This window comes from Scyliorhinus torazame, chromosome 5 (genome assembly GCF_047496885.1).
Source record: "Scyliorhinus torazame isolate Kashiwa2021f chromosome 5, sScyTor2.1, whole genome shotgun sequence".
NCBI classification, from domain to species: Eukaryota; Metazoa; Chordata; class Chondrichthyes; order Carcharhiniformes; family Scyliorhinidae; genus Scyliorhinus; species Scyliorhinus torazame.
In genome coordinates, this window is record NC_092711.1 from 56,473,811 (window position 1) to 56,497,019 (window position 23,209).

Genomic DNA, 23,209 nt, shown 5'->3' on the forward strand with positions numbered 1-23,209 from the left:
GACAGTGCTGGCTGTGTGGGGGGAGCACTGACAGTGCTGGCTGTGTGGGGGGAGCACTGACAGTGCTGACTGTGTGGTGGGAGCACTGGCAGTGCTGGCTGTGTGGGCGAGCACTGACAGTGCTGGCTGTGTGGGGGAGCACTGACAGTGCTGGCTGTGTGGAGGAGCACTGACAGTGCTGGCTGTGTGGGGGAGCACTGACAGTGCTGGCTGTGTGGGGGAGCACTGACAGTGCTGGCTGTGTGGTGGGAGCACTGACAGTGCTGGCTGTGTGGGGGAGCACTGACAGTGCTGGCTGTGTGTGTGGGGGAGCACTGAGAGTGCTGGCTGTGTGGGGGTGCACTGACAGTGCTGGCTGTGTGGGGGAGCACTGACAGTGCTGGCTGTATGGGGGAGCACTGACAGTGCAGGCTGTGTGGTGGGAGAACTGACAGTGCTGGCTGTGTGGTGGGAGCACTGACAGTGTTGGCTGGGGGGGGAGCACTTACAGTGCTGGCTGTGTCGGGGAGCACTGACAGTGCTGGCTGTGTGGGGGAGCACTGACAGTGCTAGCTGTGTGATGGGAGCACTGACAGTGCTGGCTGTGTGGGGGAGCACTGACAATGCTGGCTGTGTGATGGGAGCACTGACAGTGCTGCCTGTGTGGTGGGAGCACTGACAGTGCTGCTGTGTTGTGGGAGCACTGACAGGTCTGGCTGTGTGGTGGGAGCACTGACAGTGCTGGCTGTGTGGGGGAGAACTGACGGTGCTGGCTGTGTGAGGGGAGCACTGACAGTGCTGGCTCTGTGGTGGGAGCACTGACAGTGCTAGATATGTGGGGGAGAAATGACAGTGCTGGCTGTGTGAGTGGAGCACTGACAGTGCTGGATGTGTGGGGGGAGCACTGACACTTCTGGCAGTGTGGGGAGAGCACTGACAGTGCTGGCTGTGTCGTGGGAGCACTGACATTGCTGGCTGTGTGGGGGGAGCACGGACAGTGCTGGCTGTGGGGGGCGAGCACGGACAGTGCTGGCTGTGTGGTGGGAGCACTGACAGTGCTGGCTGTGTGGGGGAGCACTGACAGAGATGGCTGTGTGGTGGGAGCACTGACAGTGCTGGCTGTGTGGTGGGAGCACTGCCGGTGCTGGATATGTGGGGGAGAACTGACAGTGCTGGCTGAGTGAGTGGAGCACTGACATGCTGGCTGTGTGGGGGGAGCACTGACACTGCTGGTAGTGTGGGGAGAGCACTGACAGTGCTGGCTGTTGGGTGGGAGCACTGACAGTGCTGGCTGCGTGGTGGGAGCACTGACAGTGCTGGCTGTGTGGTGGGAGCACTGACAGTGCTGGCTGTGTGGGGGTGCACTGACAGTGCTGGCTGTGTGGGGGAGCACTGACAGTGCTTGCTGATTGGGGGGAGCACTGACAGTTCTGGCTGTGTGGGGCGAGCTCGGACAGTGCTGGCTGTGTGGTGGGAGCACTGACAGTGCTTGTTGTGTGGCGGGAGTGCTGGCTGTGTGGTGGGAGCACTGACAGTGCTGGCTGTGTGGGGGAGCACTGACAGTGCTGGCTGTGTGGGGGAGCACTGACAGTGCTGGCTGTGTGGTGGGAGCAATGACAGTGCTGGCTTTGTGGGGGGAGCAATGACAGTGCTGGCTGTGTGGAGGGAGCACTGACACGGCTGGCTGTGTTGTGGGAGCAATGACAGTGCTGGCTGTGTGGTAGTAGCACTGACAATGCTGGCTGTGTCGTGGTAGCACTGACAATGCTGGCTGTGTGGGGAGAGCACTGACATTGCTGGCTGTGTGGGGCGAGCACGGACAGTGCTGGATGTGTGGTGGGAGCACAGACAGTGCTGGCTGTGTGGGGGTGCACGGACAGTGCTGCCTGTGTGCGGGGATCACTGACAATGCTGGCTGTTTGTGGGGAGCACTGACAGTGCTGGCTGTGTGGGGGAGCACTGCCAGTGCTGGCTGTGTGGGGGGAGCACTGACAGTGCTGGCTGTGTGGTGGGAGAACTGACAGTGTTGGCTGTGTGGGGGGAGCACTTACAGTGCTGGCTGTGTCGGGGGAGCACTGACAGTGCTGGCTGTGTGGGGAGCACTGACAGTGCTGGCTGTGTGGTGGGAGCACTGACAGTGCTGGCTGTGTGGTGGGAGCACTGACAGTGCTGGCTGTGTTGTGGGAGCACTGCCAGTGCTGGCTGTGTGGGGGAGCACTGACAATGCTGTCAGTGTGGTGGGAGCACTGACAGTGCTGGCTGTGTGGTGGGAGCACTGACAGTGCTGCTGTGTTGTGGGAGCACTGACAGGGCTGGCTGTGTGGTGGGAGCACTGACAGTGCTGGCTGTGTGGGGGAGCACTGACACTGCTGGCTGTGCGGTGGGAGCAATGACAGTACTGGCTGTGTGGGGGAGCACTGAGAGTGCTGGCTGTGTGGTGGGAGCACTGACACTGCTGCCTGTGTGGTGGGAGCACTGACAGTGCTGGCTGTATGGGGTAGCACTGACAGTGCTGGCTGTGTGGAGGGAGCACTGACACGGCTGGCTGTGTGGTGGGAGCACTGACAGTGCTGGCTGTGTGATGGGAGCTCTGACAGTGCTGGCTGTGTGAGGGAGCACTGACAGTGCTGGCTGTGTGGTGGGAGCACTGACGGTGCTGGCTGTGTGGTGGGAGCACTGACAGTGCTGGCTGTGTGGTGGGAGCACTGACAGTGCTGGCTGTGTGGTGGGAGTACTGACAGTGCTGGCTGTGCCGGGGGTGCACTGACAGTGCTGGCTGTGTGGGGGGAGCACTGACAGTGCTGGCTGTGTGGGTGGAGCACTGACAGTGCTGACTGTGTGGTGAGAGCTCTGGCAGTGCTGGCTGTGTGGGCGAGCACTGACAGTGCTGGCTGTGTGGTGGGAGAACTAACAGTGCTGGCTGTGTGGTGGGAGCACTGACAGTGCTGGTTGTGTGGAGGGAGCACTGACACGGCTGGCTGTGTGGTGGGAGCACTGACAGTGCTGGCTGTGTGGCGGGAGCACTGACAGTGCTGGCTGTGTGGGGAGCACTGACAGTACTGGCTGTGTGGTGGGAGCACTGACGGTGCTGGCTGTGTGGTGGGAGCACTGACAGTGCTGGCTGTGTGGTGTGAGCACTGACAGTGCTGGCTGTGTGGTGGGAGCACTGACAGTGCTGGCTGTGCGGGCGGTGCATTGACAGAGCTGGCTGTGTGGGGGGATCACTGACAGTGCTGCCTGTGTGTGGGGAGCACTGACATTGCTGGCTGTGTGGTGGGACCACTGACAGTGCTGGCTGTGTGGGGGAGCTATGACAGTGCTGGCTGTGTGGTGGGAGCACTGACATGGCTGCCTGTGTGGAGGGAGCACTGACAGCGCTGGCTGTGTGGGGGAGCACTGACAGTGCTGGCTGTGTGGTGGGAGAACTGACAGTGCTGGCTGTGTGTTGGGAGCACTGACACTGCTGGCTGTGTGCGGGGAGCACTGACAGTGCTGACTGTGTGGTGGGAGCACTGACAGTGCTGGCTGTGTGGTGGTAGCACTGACAGTGCTGGCTGTGTGGGGGGAGCACTGACAGTGCTGGCTGTGTGGGGGAGCACGGACAGTGCTGCCTGTGTGGGGGATCACTGACAATGCTGGCTGTGTGTGGGGAGCACTGACAGTGCTGGCTGTGTGGGGGGAGCACTGCCAGTGCTGGCTGTGTGGGGGGACCACTGCCAGTGCTGGTTGTGTGGTGGGAGTACTGTCAGTGCTGGCTGTGTGGTGGGAGAACTGACAGTGTTGGCTGTGTGGGGTGAGCACTTACAGTGCTGGCTGTGTCGGGGGAGCACTGACAGGGCTGGCTGTGTGGGGGAGCACTGACAGTGCTGGCTGTGTGGTGGGAGCACTGACAGTGCTGGCTGTGTGGGAGGAGCACTGACAATGCTGGCTGTGTGGTGGGAGCACTGACAGTGCTGGCTGTGTGGGGGAGCACTGACAATGCTGGCTGTGTGGTGGGAGCACTGACAGTGCTGGCTGTGTGGTGGGAGCACTGACAGTGCTGGTTGTGTTGTGGGAGCACTGACAGGGCTGGCTGTGTGGTGGGAGCACTGACAGTGCTGGCTGTGTGGGGGAGCACTGACACTGCTGGCTGTGTGGTGGGAGCACTGACAGTACTGGCGGTGTGGCGGAGCACTGACAGTGCTGGCTGTGTTGTGGGAGCACTGACACTGCTGGCTGTGTGGTGGGAGCACTGACAGTGCTGGCTGTGTGGGGGAGCACTGACAGTGCTGGCTGTGTGTGTGGGGGAGCACTGAGAGTGCTGGCTGTGTGGGGGTGCACTGACAGTGCTGGCTGTGTGGGGGAGCAATGACAGTACTGGCTGTATGGGGAGCACTGACAGTGCAGGCTGTGTGGTGGGAGCACTGACAGTGCTGGCTGTGTGGTGGGAGCACTGACAGTGTTGGCTGGGGGGGGAGCACTTACAGTGCTGGCTGTGTCGGGGGAGCACTGACAGTGCTGGCTGTGTGGGGGAGCACTGACAGTGCTAGCTGTGCGGTGGGAGATCTGACAGTGCTGGCTGTGTGGGGGAGCACTGACAATGCTGGCTGTGTGATGGGAGCACTGACAGTGCTGGCTGTGTGGTGGGAGCACTGACAGTGCTGCTGTGTTGTGGGAGCACTGACAGGTCTGGCTGTGTGGTGGGAGCACTGACAGTGCTGGCTGTGTGGGGGAGAAATGGCAGTGCTGGCTGTGTGAGTGGAGAACTGACGGTGCTGGCTGTGTGAGGGGAGCACTGACAGTGCTGGCTCTGTGGTGGGAGCACTGACACTGCTAGATTTGTGGGGGAGAAATGACAGTGCTGGCTGTGTGAGTGGAGCACTGACAGTGCTGGCTGTGTGGGGGGAGCACTGACACTTCTGGCAGTGTGGGGAGAGCACTGACAGTGCTGGCTGTGTCGTGGGAGCACTGACATTGCTGGCTGTGTGGGGGGAGCACGGACAGTGCTGGCTGTGTGGGGCGAGCACGGACAGTGCTGGCTGTGTGGTGGGAGCACTGACAGTGCTGGCTGTGTGGGGGAGCACTGACAGAGATGGCTGTGTGGTGGGAGCACTGACAGTGCTGGCTGTGTGGTGGGAGCACTGCCGGTGCTGGATATGTGGGGGAGAACTGACAGTGCTGGCTGAGTGAGTGGAGCACTGACATGCTGGCTGTGTGGGGGGAGCACTGACACTGCTGGCAGTATGGGGAGAGCACTGACAGTGCAGGCTGTTGGGTGGGAGCACTGACAGTGCTGGCTGCGTGGTGGGAGCACTGACAGTGCTGGCTGTGTGGTGGGAGCACTGACAGTGCTGGCTGTGTGGGGGAGCACTGACAGTGCTGGCTGTGTGGGGGAGCACTGACAGTGCTGGCTGTGTGGTGGGAGCAATGACAGTGCTGGCTTTGTGGGGGGAGCAATGACAGTGCTGGCTGTGTGGAGGGAGCACTGACACGGCTGGCTGTGTTGTGGGAGCAATGACAGTGCTGGCTGTGTGGTAGTAGCACTGACAATGCTGGCTGTGTCGTGGTAGCACTGACAATGCTGGCTGTGTGGGGAGAGCACTGACATTGCTGGCTGTGTGGGGCGAGCACGGACAGTGCTGGATGTGTGGTGGGAGCACAGACAGTGCTGGCTGTGTGGGGGTGCACGGACAGTGCTGCCTGTGTGCGGGGATCACTGACAATGCTGGCTGTTTGTGGGGAGCACTGACAGTGCTGGCTGTGTGGGGGAGCACTGCCAGTGCTGGCTGTGTGGGGGGAGCACTGACAGTGCTGGCTGTGTGGTGGGAGAACTGACAGTGTTGGCTGTGTGGGGGGAGCACTTACAGTGCTGGCTGTGTCGGGGGAGCACTGACAGTGCTGGCTGTGTGGGGAGCACTGACAGTGCTGGCTGTGTGGTGGGAGCACTGACAGTGCTGGCTGTGTGGTGGGAGCACTGACAGTGCTGGCTGTGTTGTGGGAGCACTGCCAGTGCTGGCTGTGTGGGGGAGCACTGACAATGCTGTCAGTGTGGTGGGAGCACTGACAGTGCTGGCTGTGTGGTGGGAGCACTGACAGTGCTGCTGTGTTGTGGGAGCACTGACAGGGCTGGCTGTGTGGTGGGAGCACTGACAGTGCTGGCTGTGTGGGGGAGCACTGACACTGCTGGCTGTGCGGTGGGAGCACTGACAGTACTGGCTGTGTGGGGGAGCACTGAGAGTGCTGGCTGTGTGGTGGGAGCACTGACACTGCTGCCTGTGTGGTGGGAGCACTGACAGTGCTGGCTGTATGGGGTAGCACTGACAGTGCTGGCTGTGTGGAGGGAGCACTGACACGGCTGGCTGTGTGGTGGGAGCACTGACAGTGCTGGCTGTGTGATGGGAGCTCTGACAGTGCTGGCTGTGTGAGGGAGCACTGACAGTGCTGGCTGTGTGGTGGGAGCACTGACGGTGCTGGCTGTGTGGTGGGAGCACTGACAGTGCTGGCTGTGTGGTGGGAGCACTGACAGTGCTGGCTGTGTGGTGGGAGTACTGACAGTGCTGGCTGTGCCGGGGGTGCACTGACAGTGCTGGCTGTGTGGGGGGAGCACTGACAGTGCTGGCTGTGTGGGTGGAGCACTGACAGTGCTGACTGTGTGGTGAGAGCTCTGGCAGTGCTGGCTGTGTGGGCGAGCACTGACAGTGCTGGCTGTGTGGTGGGAGAACTAACAGTGCTGGCTGTGTGGTGGGAGCACTGACAGTGCTGGTTGTGTGGAGGGAGCACTGACACGGCTGGCTGTGTGGTGGCAGCACTGACAGTGCTGGCTGTGTGGCGGGAGCACTGACAGTGCTGGCTGTGTGGGGAGCACTGACAGTACTGGCTGTGTGGTGGGAGCACTGACGGTGCTGGCTGTGTGGTGGGAGCACTGACAGTGCTGGCTGTGTGGTGTGAGCACTGACAGTGCTGGCTGTGTGGTGGGAGCACTGACAGTGCTGGCTGTGCGGGCGGTGCATTGACAGAGCTGGCTGTGTGGGGGGATCACTGACAGTGCTGCCTGTGTGTGGGGAGCACTGACATTGCTGGCTGTGTGGTGGGACCACTGACAGTGCTGGCTGTGTGGGGGAGCTATGACAGTGCTGGCTGTGTGGTGGGAGCACTGACATGGCTGCCTGTGTGGAGGGAGCACTGACAGCGCTGGCTGTGTGGGGGAGCACTGACAGTGCTGGCTGTGTGGTGGGAGAACTGACAGTGCTGGCTGTGTGTTGGGAGCACTGACACTGCTGGCTGTGTGCGGGGAGCACTGACAGTGCTGACTGTGTGGTGGGAGCACTGACAGTGCTGGCTGTGTGGTGGTAGCACTGACAGTGCTGGCTGTGTGGGGGGAGCACTGACAGTGCTGGCTGTGTGGGGGAGCACGGACAGTGCTGCCTGTGTGGGGGATCACTGACAATGCTGGCTGTGTGTGGGGAGCACTGACAGTGCTGGCTGTGTGGGGGGAGCACTGCCAGTGCTGGCTGTGTGGGGGGACCACTGCCAGTGCTGGTTGTGTGGTGGGAGTACTGTCAGTGCTGGCTGTGTGGTGGGAGAACTGACAGTGTTGGCTGTGTGGGGTGAGCACTTACAGTGCTGGCTGTGTCGGGGGAGCACTGACAGGGCTGGCTGTGTGGGGGAGCACTGACAGTGCTGGCTGTGTGGTGGGAGCACTGACAGTGCTGGCTGTGTGGGAGGAGCACTGACAATGCTGGCTGTGTGGTGGGAGCACTGACAGTGCTGGCTGTGTGGGGGAGCACTGACAATGCTGGCTGTGTGGTGGGAGCACTGACAGTGCTGGCTGTGTGGTGGGAGCACTGACAGTGCTGGTTGTGTTGTGGGAGCACTGACAGGGCTGGCTGTGTGGTGGGAGCACTGACAGTGCTGGCTGTGTGGGGGAGCACTGACACTGCTGGCTGTGTGGTGGGAGCACTGACAGTACTGGCGGTGTGGCGGAGCACTGACAGTGCTGGCTGTGTTGTGGGAGCACTGACACTGCTGGCTGTGTGGTGGGAGCACTGACAGTGCTGGCTGTGTGGGGGAGCACTGACAGTGCTGGCTGTGTGTGTGGGGGAGCACTGAGAGTGCTGGCTGTGTGGGGGTGCACTGACAGTGCTGGCTGTGTGGGGGAGCAATGACAGTACTGGCTGTATGGGGAGCACTGACAGTGCAGGCTGTGTGGTGGGAGCACTGACAGTGCTGGCTGTGTGGTGGGAGCACTGACAGTGTTGGCTGGGGGGGGAGCACTTACAGTGCTGGCTGTGTCGGGGGAGCACTGACAGTGCTGGCTGTGTGGGGGAGCACTGACAGTGCTAGCTGTGCGGTGGGAGATCTGACAGTGCTGGCTGTGTGGGGGAGCACTGACAATGCTGGCTGTGTGATGGGAGCACTGACAGTGCTGGCTGTGTGGTGGGAGCACTGACAGTGCTGCTGTGTTGTGGGAGCACTGACAGGTCTGGCTGTGTGGTGGGAGCACTGACAGTGCTGGCTGTGTGGGGGAGAAATGGCAGTGCTGGCTGTGTGAGTGGAGAACTGACGGTGCTGGCTGTGTGAGGGGAGCACTGACAGTGCTGGCTCTGTGGTGGGAGCACTGACACTGCTAGATTTGTGGGGGAGAAATGACAGTGCTGGCTGTGTGAGTGGAGCACTGACAGTGCTGGCTGTGTGGGGGGAGCACTGACACTTCTGGCAGTGTGGGGAGAGCACTGACAGTGCTGGCTGTGTCGTGGGAGCACTGACATTGCTGGCTGTGTGGGGGGAGCACGGACAGTGCTGGCTGTGTGGGGCGAGCACGGACAGTGCTGGCTGTGTGGTGGGAGCACTGACAGTGCTGGCTGTGTGGGGGAGCACTGACAGAGATGGCTGTGTGGTGGGAGCACTGACAGTGCTGGCTGTGTGGTGGGAGCACTGCCGGTGCTGGATATGTGGGGGAGAACTGACAGTGCTGGCTGAGTGAGTGGAGCACTGACATGCTGGCTGTGTGGGGGGAGCACTGACACTGCTGGCAGTATGGGGAGAGCACTGACAGTGCAGGCTGTTGGGTGGGAGCACTGACAGTGCTGGCTGCGTGGTGGGAGCACTGACAGTGCTGGCTGTGTGGTGGGAGCACTGACAGTGCTGGCTGTGTGGGGGTGCACTGACAGTGCTGGCTGTGTGGGGGAGCACTGACAGTGCTAGCTGATTGGGGGGAGCACTGACAGTTCTGGCTGTGTGGGGCGAGCTCGGACAGTGCTGGCTGTGTGGTGGGAGCACTGACAGTGCTAGCTGTGTGGGGAGAGCACTGACATTGCTGGCTGTGTTGTGGGAACACTGACAGTGCTGGCTGTGTGGGGGTGCACTGACAGTGCTAGCTGTGTGGGGAGAGCACTGACATTGCTGGCTGTGTGGGGCGAGCACGGACAGTGCTGGATGTGTGGTGGGAGCACAGACAGTGCTGGCTGTGTGGGGGTGCACGGACAGTGCTGCCTGTGTGGGGGGATCACTGACAATGCTGGCTGTTTGTGGGGAGCACTGACAGTGCTGGCTGTGTGGGGGAGCACTGCCAGTGCTGGCTGTGTGGGGGGAGCACTGACAGTGCTGGCTGTGTGGTGGGAGAACTGACAGTGTTGGCTGTGTGGGGGGAGCACTAACAGTGCTGGCTGTGTCGGGGGAGCACTGAGAGTGCTGGCTGTGTGGGGGAGCACTGACAGTGCTGGCTGTGTGGTGGGAGCACTGACAGTGCTGGCTGTGTGGTGGGAGCACTGACAGTGCTGGCTGTGTTGTGGGAGCACTGCCAGTGCTGGCTGTGTGGGGGAGCACTGACAATGCTGGCAGTGTGGTGGGAGCACTGACAGTGCTGGCTGTGTGGTGGGAGCACTGACAGTGCTGCTGTGTTGTGGGAGCACTGACAGGGCTGGCTGTGTGGTGGGAGCACTGACAGTGCTGGCTGTGTGGGGGGGCACTGACACTGCTGGCTGTGCGGTGGGAGCACTGACAGTACTGGCTGGGTGGGGGAGCACTGAGAGTGCTGGCAGTGTGGTGGGAGCACTGACACTGCTGCCTGTGTGGTGGGAGCACTGACAGTGCTGGCTGTATGAGGTAGCACTGACAGTGCTGGCTGTGTGGAGGGAGCACTGACACGGCTGGCTGTGTGGTGGGAGCACTGACAGTGCTGGCTGTGTGATGGGAGCTCTGACAGTGCTGGCTGTGTGAGGGAGCACTGACAGTGCTGGCTGTGTGGTGGGAGCACTGACGGTGCTGGCTGTGTGGTGGGAGCACTGACAGTGCTGGCTGTGTGGTGGGAGCACTGACAGTGCTGGCTGTGTGGTGCGAGTACTGACAGTGCTGGCTGTGCGGGGGGTGCACTGACAGTGCTGGCTGTGTGGGGGGAGCACTGACAGTGCTGGCTGTGTGGGGGGAGCACTGACAGTGTTGACTGTGTGGTGGGAGCACTGGCAGTGCTGGCTGTGTGGGCGAGCACAGACAGTGCTGGCTGTGTGGTGGGAGAACTAACAGTGCTGGCTGTGTGGTGGGAGCACTGACAGTGCTGGCTGTGTGGAGGGAGCACTGACACGGCTGGCTGTGTGGTGGGAGCACTGACAGTGCTGGCTGTGTGGTGGGAGCACTGACTGTGCTGGCTGTGTGGGGAGCTCTGACAGTACTGGCTGTGTGGTGGGAGCACTGACGGTGCTGGCTGTGTGGTGTGAGCACTGACAGTGTGGTGTGAGCACTGACAGTGCTGGCTGTGTGGTGTGAGCTCTGACAGTGCTGGCTGTGCGGTGGGAGAACTGACAGTGCTGGCTGTGCGGGGGGTGCATTGACAGAGCTGGCTGTGTGGGGGGATCACTGACAGTGCTGCCTGTGTGTGGGGAGCACTGACATTGCTGGCTTTGTGGTGGGACCACTGACAGTGCTCGCTGTGTGGGGGAGCTCTGACAGTGCTGGCTGTTTGGTGGGAGCACTGACAGTGCTGCCTGTGTGGAGGGAGCACTGACAGCGCTGGCTGTGTGGGGGAGCACTGACAGTGCTGGCTGTGTGGTGGTAGCACTGACAGTGCTGGCTGTGTGGGGGGAGCACTGACAGTGCTGGCTGTGTGGGGGAGCACGGACAGTGCTGCCTGTGTGGGGGGATCACTGACAATGCTGGCTGTGTGTGGGGAGCACTGACAGTGCTGGCTGTGTGGGGGGAGCACTGCCAGTGCTGGCTGTGTGGGGGGAGCACTGTCAGTGCTGGTTGTGTGGTGGGAGTACTGACAGTGCTGGCTGTGTGGTGGGAGAACTGACAGTGTTGGCTGTGTGGGGGGAGCACTTACAGTGCTGGCTGTGTCGGGGGAGCACTGACAGTGATGGCTGTGTGGGGGAGCACTGACAGTGCTGGCAGTGTGGTGGGAGCACTGACAGTGCTGGCTGTGTGGGAGGAGCACTGACAATGCTGGCTGTGTGGTGGGAGCACTGACAGTGCTGGCTGTGTGGGGGAGCACTGACAATGCTGGCTGTGTGGTGGGAGCACTGACAGTGCTGGCTGTGTGGTGGGAGCACTGACAGTGCTGGTTGTGTTGTGGGAGCACTGACAGGGCTGGCTGTGTGGTGGGAGCACTGACAGTGCTGGCTGTGTGGTGGGAGCACTGACAGTGCTGGCTGTGTGGGGTAGCACTGACAGTGCTGGCTGTGTGGAGGGAGCACTGACACGGCTGGCTATGTGGTGGGAGCACTGACAGTGCTGGCTGTGTGGTGGGAGCACTGACAGTGCTGGCTGTGTGAGGGAGCACTGACAATGCAGGCTGTGTGGTGGGAGCACTGACAGTGCTGGCTGTGTGGTGGGAGCACTGACAGTGCTGGTTGTGTTGTGGGCGCACTGACAGTGCTGGCTGTGTGGTGGGAGCACTGACAGTGCTGGCTGTGTGTGGTAACACTGACAGTGCTGGCTGTGTGGAGGGAGCACTGACACGGCTGGCTATGTGGTGGGAGCACTGACAGTGCTGGCTGTGTGGTAGGAGCACTGACAGTGCTGGCTGTGTGAGGGAGCACTGACAGTGATGGCTGTGTGGAGGGAGCACTGACGGTCCTGGCTGTGTGGTGGGAGCACTGGCAGTGCTGGCTGTGTGGTGGGAGCACTGACAGTGCTGGCTGTGTGGTGGGAGTACTGACAGTGCTGGCTGTGCGGGGGATGCACTGACAGTGCTGGCTGTGTGGGGGGAGCACTGACAGTGATGGCTGTGTGGGGGGAGCACTGACAGTGCTGGCTATGTGGGGATGGGGGGCACTGACAGTGCTGGCTTTGTGGTATGAGCACTGACAGTGCTGGCTTTGTGGTGGGAGAACTGACGGTGCTGGCTGTGTGAGGGGAGCACTGACAGTGCTGGCTCTGTGGTGGGAACACTGTCAGTGCTGGATATGTGGGGGAGAAATGACAGTGCTGGCTGTGTGAGTGGAGCACTGACAGTGCTGGCTGTGTGGGGGGAGCACTGACACTGCTGGCTGTGTGGGGGAGCACTGACAGTGCTGGCTGTGTGGGGGAGCACTGACAGTGCTGGCTGTGTGGTGGTAGCACTGACAGTGCTGGCTGTGTTGTGGGAGCACTGACAGTGCTGGCTGTGTTGTGGGAGCACTGACAGGGCTGGCTGTGAGGTGGGAGCACTGACAGTGCTGGCTGTGTGGGGGGAGCACTGACACTGCTGGCTGTGTGGTGGGAGCACTGACAGTGCTGGCTGTGTGGGGGAGCACTGACAGTGCTGGCTGTGTGGGGGGAGAACTGACAGTGCTGGCTGTGTGGTGGGAGCACTGACAGTGCTGCCTGTGTGGAGGGAGCACTGACAGCGCTGGCTGTGTGGGGGAGCACTGACAGTGCTGGCTGTGTGGTGGGAGAACTGACAGTGCTGGCTGTGTGGTGGGAGCACTGACAGTGCTGCCTGTGTGGAGGGAGCACTGACAGTGCTGGCTGTGTGGTGCGAGCACTGACACTGCTGGCTGTGTGCGGGGAGCACTGACAGTGCTGACTGTGTGGTGGGAGCACTGACAGTGCTGGCTGTGTGGTGGTAGCACTGACAGTGCTGGCTGTGTGGGGGGAGCACTGACAGTGCTGGCAGTGTGGGGAGAGCACTGACAGTGCTGGCTGTGTGTGGGGAGCACTGACAGTGCTCGCTGTGTGGGGGAGCACTGACACTGCTGGCTGTGTGGTGGGAGCACTGACAGTGCTGGCTGTGTGGTGGGAGCACTGACAGTGCTTGCTGTGTGGGGGAGCACTGCCAGTGCTGGCTGTGTGGGAGGAGCACTGACAATGCTGGCTGTGTGGTGGGAGCACTGACAGTGTTTGCTGTGTCGGGGGAGCACTGACAGTGCTGGCTATGTGGTGGTGAGCACTGACAGTGCTGGCCGTGTGGTGGGAGCACTGACAGTGCTGGCTGTGTGGGGGGAGCACTGACAGTGCTGGCTGTGTGGGAGGAGCAATGACAATGCTGGCTGTGTGGTGGGAGGACTGACAGTGCTTGCTGTGTCGGGGGCGCACTGACAGTGCTGGCTGTGCGTGGGAGCACTGACAGTGCTGGCTGTGTGGTGTGAGCACTGACAGTGCTGGCTGTGTGGGGGAGCAGTGACAGTGCTGGCTGTGTGGGGGAGCACTGACACTACTGGCTGTGCGGGGTGTGCACTGACAGTGCTGGCTGTGTGGGGGAGCACTGACAGTGCTGGCTGTGTGGGGGAGCACTGACAGTGCTGGCTGTGTGGTGGGAGCACTGACAATGCTGGCTGTGTGTGGGGAGCACTGACAGTGCTGGCTGTGGTGGGAGCACTAGCAGTGCTGGCTGTGTGGGGGAGCACTGGCAGTGCTGGCTGTGTGGTGGGAGCACTGACAGTGCTGTGTGTGTGGTGGTAGCACTGACAGTGCTGGCTGTGTTGTTGGAGCACTGACAGTGCTGGCTGTGTGAGGGGAGCACTGACAATGCTGGCTGTGTGGTGGGAGCACTGACAGTGCTGGCTGTGTTGTGGGAGCACTGACAGGGCTGGCTGTGTGGTGGGAGCACTGACAGTGCTTTCTGTGTGGGGGGAGCACTGACACTGCTGGCTGTGTGATGGGAGCACTGACAGTGCTGGCTGTGTGGGGAGCACTGACAATGCTGGCTGTGTGGTGGGAGAACTGACAGTGCTGGCTGTGTGGTGGGAGCACTGACAGTGCTGCCTGTGTGGAGGGAGCACTGACAGCGCTGGCTGTGTGGGGGGAGCACTGACAGTGCTGGCTGTGTGTGGTAGCACTGACACTGCTGGCTGTGTGCGGGGAGCACTGACAGTGCTGACTGAGTGGTGGGAGCACTGACAGTGCTGGCTGTGTGGTGGTAGCACTGACAGTGCTGGCTGTGTGGGGGGAGCACTGACAGTGCTGGCTGTTTGGGGACAGCACTGGCAGTGCTGGCTGTGTGTGGGGAGAACTCACAGTGCTCGCTGTGTGGGGGAGCACTGACACTGCTGGCTGTGTGGTGGGAGCACTGACTGTGTTGGCTGTGTGGGGAGAGCACTGACAGTGCTGGCTGTGTGGGGAGAGCACTGACAGTGCTGGCTGTGTGTGGGGAGCACTGACAGTGCTCGCTGTGTGGGGGAGCACTCACAGTGCTGGCTGTGTGGTGGGAGCACTGACAGTGCTGGCTGTGTGGGGGGAGCACTGACAGTGCTGGCTGTGTGGGAGGAGCACTGACAATGCTGGCTGTGTGGTGGGAGCACTGACAGTGCTTGCTGTGTCGGGGGAGCAGTGACAGTGCTGGTTGTGTGGGGGGGGGGCACTGACAGTGCTGGCTGTGTTCTGGGAGCACTGACAGTGCTGGCTGTGTGGCGTGAGCACTGACAGTGCTGGCTGTGTGGGGGAGCACAGACAGTGCTGACTGTGTGGGGGAGCACTGACACTACTGGCTGTGCGGGGTGTGCACTGACAGTGCTGGCTGTGTGGGGGAGCACTGACAGTGCTGGCTGTGTGGTGGGAGCACTGACAATGCTGGCTGTGTGGGGGGAGCACTGACAGTGCTGGCTGTGTTGGGGGTGCACTGACAGTGCTGGCTGTGTGGGGAGCACTGATAGTGCTGGCTGTGAGGGGGAGCACTGACAGTGCTGGCTGTGTGGTGGGAGCACTGACACGGTTGGCTGTGTGTTGGGAGCACTGACAGTGCTGTCTGTGTGTGGGTAGCACTGACAGTGCTGGCTGTGTGGGGGTAGCACTGACAGTGCTGGCTGTGTGGGGGAAGCACTGACAGTGCTGGCTGTGTGGAGGGAGCACTGACAGTGTTGGCTGTGTGGTGGGAGCACTGGCAGTGCTGGCTGTGTGGGGGTAGCACTGTCAGTGCTGGCTCTGTGGTGGGAGCACTGACAGTGCTGGCTGTGTGGGGGAGCACTGACAGAGATGGCTGTGTGGTGGGAGCACTGACAGTGCTGGCTGTGTTGGGAGCACTGCCGGTGCTGGATATGTGGGGGAGAACTGACAGTGCTGGCTGAGTGAGTGGAGCACTGACATGCTGGCTGTGTGGGGGGAGCACTGACACTGCTGGCAGTGTGGGGAGAGCACTGACAGTGCTGGCTGTTGGGTGGGAGCACTGACAGTGCTGGCTGCGTGGTGGGAGCACTGACAGTGCTGGCTGTGTGGTGGGAGCACTGACAGTGCTGGCTATGTGGGGGTGCACTGACAGTGCTGGCTGTGTGGGGGAGCACTGACAGTGCTAGCTGATTGGTGGGAGCACTGAAAGTTCTGGCTGTGTGGGGCGAGCTCGGACAGTGCTGGCTGTGTGGTGGGAGCACTGAAAGTGCTGGTTGTGTGGCGGGAGCACTGACAGTGCTGGCTGTGTGGTGGGAGCACTGACAGTGTTGGCTGTGTGGGGGGTGCACTTACAGTGCTGGCTCTGTGGTGGGAGCACTGACAGTGCTGGCTGTGTGGGGAGCACTGACAGTGCTGGCTGTGTGGGGGAGCACTGACAGTGCTGGCTGTGTGGTGGGAGCAATGACAGTGCTGGCTGTGTGGTGGTAGCACTGACAATGCTGGCTGTGTGGTGGGAGAACAACAGTGCTGGCTTTGTAGGGGGAGCACTGACAGTGCTGGCTGTGTGGAGGGAGCACTGACACGGCTGGCTGTGTTGTGGGAGCACTGACATTGCTAGCTGTGTGGTGGGAGCACTGACAGTGCTGGCTAATTGGGGGAGCACTGACAGTGCTGCCTGTGTGGAGGGAGCGCTGACAGTGCTGGCTGTGTGGGGCGAGCACGGACAGTGCTGGCTGTGTGGTGGGAGCACAGACATTGCTGGCTGTGTGGGGGTGCACGGACAGTGCTGCCTGTGTGGGGGGATCACTGACAATGCTGGCTGTTTGTGGGGAGCAGTGACAGTGCTGGCTGTGTGGGGGGAGCACTTACAGTGCTGGCTGTCTCGGGGGAGCACTGACAGTGCTGCCTGTGTGGGGGGATCACTGACAATGCTGGCTGTTTGTGGGGAGCAGTGACAGTGCTGGCTGTGTGGGGGGAGCACTGCCAGTGCTGGCTGTGTGGGGGGAGCACTGTCAGTGCTGGTTGTGTGGTGGGAGCACTGACAGTGCTGGCTGTGTGGTGGGAGCACTGACAGTGCTGGCTGTGTGGTGGGAGAACTGACAGTGTTGGCTGTGTGGGGGGAGCACTTACAGTGCTGGCTGTCTCGGGGGAGCACTGACAGTGCTGGCTGTGTGGGGGAGCACTGACAGTGCTGGCTGTGTGGTGGGAGCACTGACAGTGCTGGCTGTGTGGTGGGAGCACTGACAGTGCTGGCTGTGTGGTGGGAGAACTGACAGTGTCGGCTGTGTGGGGGGAGCACTTACAGTGCTGGCTGTGTCGGGGGAGCACTGACAGTGCTGGCTGTGTGGGGGAGCACTGACAGTGCTGGCTGTGTGGTGGGAGCACTGACAGTGCTGGCTGTGTGGTGGGAGCACTGACAGTGCTGGCTGTGTTGTGGGAGCACTGCCAGTGCTGGCTGTGTGGGGGAGCACTGACAATGCTGGCTGTGTGGTGGGAGCACTGACAGTGCTGGCTGTGTGGGGAGCACTGACACTGCTGGCTGTGTGGTGGGAGCACTGACAGTACTGGCTGTGTGGGGGAGCACTGAGAGTGCTGGCTGTGTGGTGGTTGCACTAACACTGCTGCCTGTGTGGTGGGAGCACTGACAGTGCTGGCTGTATGGGGTAGCACTGACAGTGCTGGCTGTGTGGAGGGAGCACTGACACGGCTGGCTGTGTGGTGGGAGCACTGACAGTGCTGGCTGTGTGATGGGAGCTCTGACAGTGCGGGCTGTGTGAGGGAGCACTGACAGTGCTGGCTGTGTGGTGGGAGCACTGACGGTGCTGGCTGTGTGGTGGGAGCACTAACTTTGCTGGCTGTGTGGTGGGAGCACTGACAGTGCTGGCTGTGTGGTGGGAGTTCTGACAGTGCTGGCTGTGCGGGGGGTGTACTGACAGTGCTGGCTGTGTGGGGGGAGCACTGACAGTGCTGGCTGTGTGGGGGGAGCACTGACAGTGCTGGCTGTGTGGGGGAGCACTGACAATGCTAGCTGATTGGGGGGAGCACTGACAGTTCTGGCTGTGTGGGGCGAGCTCGGACAGTGCTGGCTGTGTGGTGGGAGCACTGACAGTGCTGGTTGTGTGGCGGGAGCACTGACAGTGCTGGCTGTGTGGTGGGAGCACTGACAGTGTTGGCTGTGTGGGGGGGGTGCACTTACAGTGCTGGCTGTGTGGTGAGAGCACTGACAGTGCTGGCTGTGTGGGGAGCACTGACAGTGCTGGCTGTGCGGGGGAGCACTGACAGTGCTGGCTGTGTGGTGGGAGCAATGACAGTGCTGGCTGTGTGGTGGTAGCACTGACAATGCTGGCTGTGTGGTGGGAGAACTGACAGTGCTGGCTTTGTGGGGGGAGCACTGACAGTGCTGGCTGTGTGGAGGGAGCACTGACACGGCTGGCTGTGTTGTGGGAGCACTGACAGTGCTGGCTGTGTGGGGGTGCACTGACAGTGCTGGCTGTGTGGGGAGAGCACTGACAGTGCTAGCTGTGTGGTGGGAGCACTGACAGTGCTGGCTGATTGGGCGAGCACTGACAGTGCTGCCTGTGTGGAGGGAGCGCTGACAGTGCTGACTGTGTGGGGCGAGCACGGACAGTGCTGGCTGTGTGGTGGGAGCACAGACAGTGCTGGCTGTGTGGGGGTGCACGGACAGTGCTGCCTGTGTGGGGGGATCACTGACAATGCTGGCTGTGTGTGGGGAGCACTGACAGTGCTGGCTGTGTGGGGGGAGCACTGCCAGTGCTGGCTGTGTGGGGGGAGCACTGTCAGTGCTGGTTGTGTGGTGGGAGCACTGACAGTGCTGGCTGTGTGGTGGGAGCACTGACAGTGCTGGCTGTGTGGTGCGAGAACTGACAGTGTTGGCTGTGTGGGGGGAGCACTTACAGTGCTGGCTGTGTCGGGGAAGCACTGACAGTGCTGGCTGTGTGGGGGAGCACTGACAGTGCTGGCTGTGTGGTGGGAGCACTGACAGTGCTGGCTGTGTTGTGGGAGCACTGACAGTGCTGGCTGTGTTGTGGGAGCACTGCCAGTGCTGGCTGTGTGGGGGAGCACTGACAATGCTGGCTGTGTGGTGGGAGCACTGACAGTGCTGGCTGTGTGGTGGGAGCACTGACAGTGCTGCTGTGTTGTGGGAGCACTGACAGGGCTGGCTGTGTGGTGGGAGCACTGACAGTGCTGGCTGTGTGGGGGAGCACTGACACTGCTGGCTGTGTGGTGGGAGCACTGACAGTACTGGCTGTGTGGGGGAGCACTGAGAGTGCTGGCTGTGTGGTGGGAGCACCGGCACTGCTGGCTGTGTGGTGGGAGCACTGACAGTGCTGGCTGTATGGGGTAGCACTGACAGTGCTGGCTGTGTGGAGGGAGCACTGACACGGCTGGCTGTGTGGTGGGAGCACTGACAGTGCTGGCTGTGTGATGGGAGCTCTGACTGTGCTGGCTGTGTGAGGGAGCACTGACAGTGCTGGCTGTGTGGTGGGAGCACTGACGGTGCTGGCTGTGTGGTGGGAGCACTGACAGTGCTGGCTGTGTGGTGGGAGCACTGACAGTGCTGGCTGTGTGGTGGGAGTACTGACAGTGCTGGCTGTGCGGGGGGTGCACTGACAGTGCTGGCTGTGTGGGGGGAGCACTGACAGTGCTGGCTGTGTGGGGGGAGCACTGACAGTGCTGACTGTGTGGTGGGAGCACTGGCAGTGCTGGCTGTGTGGGCGAGCACTGACAGTGCTGGCTGTGTGGGGGAGCACTGACAGTGCTGGCTGTGTGGAGGAGCACTGATAGTGCTGGCTGTGTGGGGGAGCACTGACAGTGCTGGCTGTGTGTGTGGGGGAGCACTGAGAGTGCTGGCTGTGTGGGGGTGCACTGACAGTGCTGGCTGTGCGGGGGAGCACTGACAGTGCTGGCTGTATGGGGGAGCACTGACAGTGCAGGCTGTGTGGTGGGAGCACTGACAGTGCTGGCTATGTGGTGGGAGCACTGACAGTGCTGGCTGTGTGTTGGGAGAACTGACAGTGTTGGCTGGGTGGGGGGAGCACTTACAGTGCTGGCTGTGTCGGGGGAGCACTGACAGTGCTGGCAGTGTGTGGGAGCACTGACAGTGCTGGCTGTGTGGTGGGAGCACTGACAGTGCTGGCTGTGTGGGGGAGCACTGACAATGCTGGCTGTGTGGTGGGAGCACTGACATGCTGGCTGTGTGGGGGGAGCACTGACACTGCTGGCAGTGTGGGGAGAGCACTGACAGTGCTGGCTGTTGGGTGGGAGCACTGACAGTGCTGGCTGCGTGGTGGGAGCACTGACAGTGCTGGCTGTGTGAGTGGAGAACTGACGGTGCTGGCTGTGTGAGGGGAGCACTGACAGTGCTGGCTGTGTGGGGGAGCACTGACAGTGCTAGCTGATTGGGGGGAGCACTGACAGTTGTGGCTGTGTGGGGCGAGCTCGGACAGTGCTGGCTGTGTGGTGGGAGCACTGACAGTGCTGGTTGTGTGGCGGGAGTGCTGGCTGTGTGGTGGGAGCACTGACAGTGCTGGCTGTGTGGGGGAGCACTGACAGTGCTGGCTGTGTGGTGGGAGCAATGACAGTGCTGGCTGTGTGGTGGTAGCACTGACAATGCTGGCTGTGTGGTGGGAGAACTGACAGTGCTGGCTTTGTGGGGGGAGCACTGACAGTGCTGGCTGAGTGGACGGAGCACTGACACGGCTGGCTGTGTTGTGGGAGCACTGACACTGCTGGCTGTGTGGGGGTGCACTGACAGTGCTGGCTGTGTGGGGAGAGCACTGACATTGCTAGCTGTGTGGTGGGAGCACTGACAGTGCTGGCTAATTGGGGGAGCACTGACAGTGCTGCCTGTGTGGAGGGAGCGCTGACAATGCTGGCTGTGTGGGGCGAGCACGGACAGTGCTGGCTGTGTGGTGGGAGCACAGACAGTGCTGGCTGTGTGGGGGGAGCACTGACAGTGCTGGCTGTGTGGGGGTGCACGGACAGTGCTGGCTGTGTGGTGGGAGCACAGACAGTGCTGGCTGTGTGGGGGTGCACGGACAGTGCTGCCTGTGTGGGGGGATCACTGACAATGCTGGCTGTTTGTGGGGAGCACTGACAGTGCTGGCTGTGTGGGGGGAGCACTGCCAGTGCTGGCTGTGTGGGGGGAGCACTGTCAGTGCTGGTTGTGTGGTGGGAGCACTGACAGTGCTGGCTGTGTGGTGGGAGCACTGACAGTGCTGGCTGTGTGGTGGGAGAACTGACAATGTTGGCTGTGTGGGGGGAGCAGTTACAGTGCTGGCTGTGTCGGGGGAGCACTGACAGTGCTGGCTGTGTGGGGGAGCACTGACAGTGCTGGCTGTGTGGTGGGAGCACTGACAGTGCTGGCTGTGTGGTGGGAGCACTGACAGTGCTGGCTGTGTTGTGGGAGCACTGCCAGTGCTGGCTGTGTGGGGGAGCACTGACAATGCTGGCTGTGAGGTGGGAGCACTGACAGTGCTGGCTGTGTGGTGGGAGCACTGACAGTGCTGCTGTGTTGTGGGAGCACTGACAGGGCTGGCTGTGTGGTGGGAGCACTGACAGTGCTGGCTGTGTGGGGGAGCACTGACACTGCTGGCTGTGTGGTGGGAGCACTGACAGTACTGGCTGTGTGGGGGAGCACTGAGAGTGCTGGCTGTGTGGTGGGAGCACTGACACGGCTGGCTGTGTGGTGGGAGCACTGACAGTGCTGGCTGTGTGATGGGAGCTCTGACAGTGCTGGCTGTGTGAGGGAGCACTGACTGTGCTGGCTGTGTGGTGGGAGCACTGACGGTGCTGGCTGTGTGGTGGGAGCACTGACAGTGCTGGCTGTGTGGTGGGAGCACTGACAGTGCTGGCTGTGTGGTGGGAGTACTGACAGTGCTGGCTGTGCGGGGGGTGCACTGACAGTGCTGGCTGTGTGGGGGAGCACTGACAGTGCTGGCTGTGTGGGGGGAGCACTGACAGTGCTGACTGTGTGGTGGGAGCACTGGCAGTGCTGGCTGTGTGGGCGAGCACTGACAGTGCTGGCTGTGTGGGGGAGCACTGACAGTGCTGGCTGTGTGGATGAGCACTGACAGTTCTGGCTGTGTGTGGGGGAGCACTGAGAGTGCTGGCTGTGTGGGGGTGAACTGACAGTGCTGGCTGTGTGGGGGAGCACTGACAGTGCTGGTTGTATGGGGGAGCACTGACAGTGCAGGCTGTGTGGTGGGAGCACTGACAGTGCTGGCTGTGTCGGGGGAGCACTGACAGTGCTGGCTATGTGGGTTGGGCACTGACAGTGCTGGCTGTGTGGGGGGAGAACTGACGGTGCTGGCTGTGTGAGGGGAGCACTGACAGTGCTGGCTGTGTGAGTGGAGCACTGACAGTGCTGGCTGTGTGGGGGGAGCACTGACACTTCTGGCAGTGTGGGGAGAGCACTGACAGTGCTGGCTGTGTCGTGGGCGCACTGACAGTGCTGGCTGTGAGGGGGGAGCACGGACAGTGCTGGTTGTGTGGGGCGAGCACGGACAGTGCTGGCTGTGTGGTGGGAGCACTGACAGTGCAGGCTGTGTGGGGGGAGCACGGACAGTGCTGGCTGTGTGGGGGATCACTGACAGTGCTGACTGTGTGTGGGGCGCACTGACAGTGCTGGCTGTGTGTTGGGAGCACTGACAGTGCTGGCTGTGTGGTGGGTGCACTGACAGTGCTGGCTTTGTGGTGGGAGCACTGACAGTGCTGGCTGTGTGGTGGGAGCACTGACAGTGCTGGCTCTGTGGGGGGAGCACTTACAGTGCTGGCTGTGTGGGGGGGCACTGACAGTGCTGGCTTTGTGGGGGAGCACTGGCAGTGCTGGCTGTGTGGTGGGAGCACTGACAGTGCTGGCTGTGTGGGGGAGCACTGACAGTGCTGGCTGTGTGGTGGGAGCAATGACAGTGCTGGCTGTGTGGTGGTAGCACTGACAATGCTGGCTGTGTGGTGGGAGAACTGACAGTGCTGGCTTTGTGGGGGGAGCACTGACAGTGCTGGCTGAGTGGACGGAGCACTGACACGGCTGGCTGTGTTGTGGGAGCACTGACACTGCTGGCTGTGTGGGGGTGCACTGACAGTGCTGGCTGTGTGGGGAGAGCACTGACATTGCTAGCTGTGTGGTGGGAGCACTGACAGTGCTGGCTAATTGGGGGAGCACTGACAGTGCTGCCTGTGTGGAGGGAGCGCTGACAATGCTGGCTGTGTGGGGCGAGCACGGACAGTGCTGGCTGTGTGGTGGGAGCACAGACAGTGCTGGCTGTGTGGGGGGAGCACTGACAGTGCTGGCTGTGTGGGGGTGCACGGACAGTGCTGGCTGTGTGGTGGGAGCACAGACAGTGCTGGCTGTGTGGGGGTGCACGGACAGTGCTGCCTGTGTGGGGGGATCACTGACAATGCTGGCTGTTTGTGGGGAGCACTGACAGTGCTGGCTGTGTGGGGGGAGCACTGCCAGTGCTGGCTGTGTGGGGGGAGCACTGTCAGTGCTGGTTGTGTGGTGGGAGCACTGACAGTGCTGGCTGTGTGGTGGGAGCACTGACAGTGCTGGCTGTGTGGTGGGAGAACTGACAATGTTGGCTGTGTGGGGGGAGCAGTTACAGTGCTGGCTGTGTCGGGGGAGCACTGACAGTGCTGGCTGTGTGGGGGAGCACTGACAGTGCTGGCTGTGTGGTGGGAGCACTGACAGTGCTGGCTGTGTGGTGGGAGCACTGAC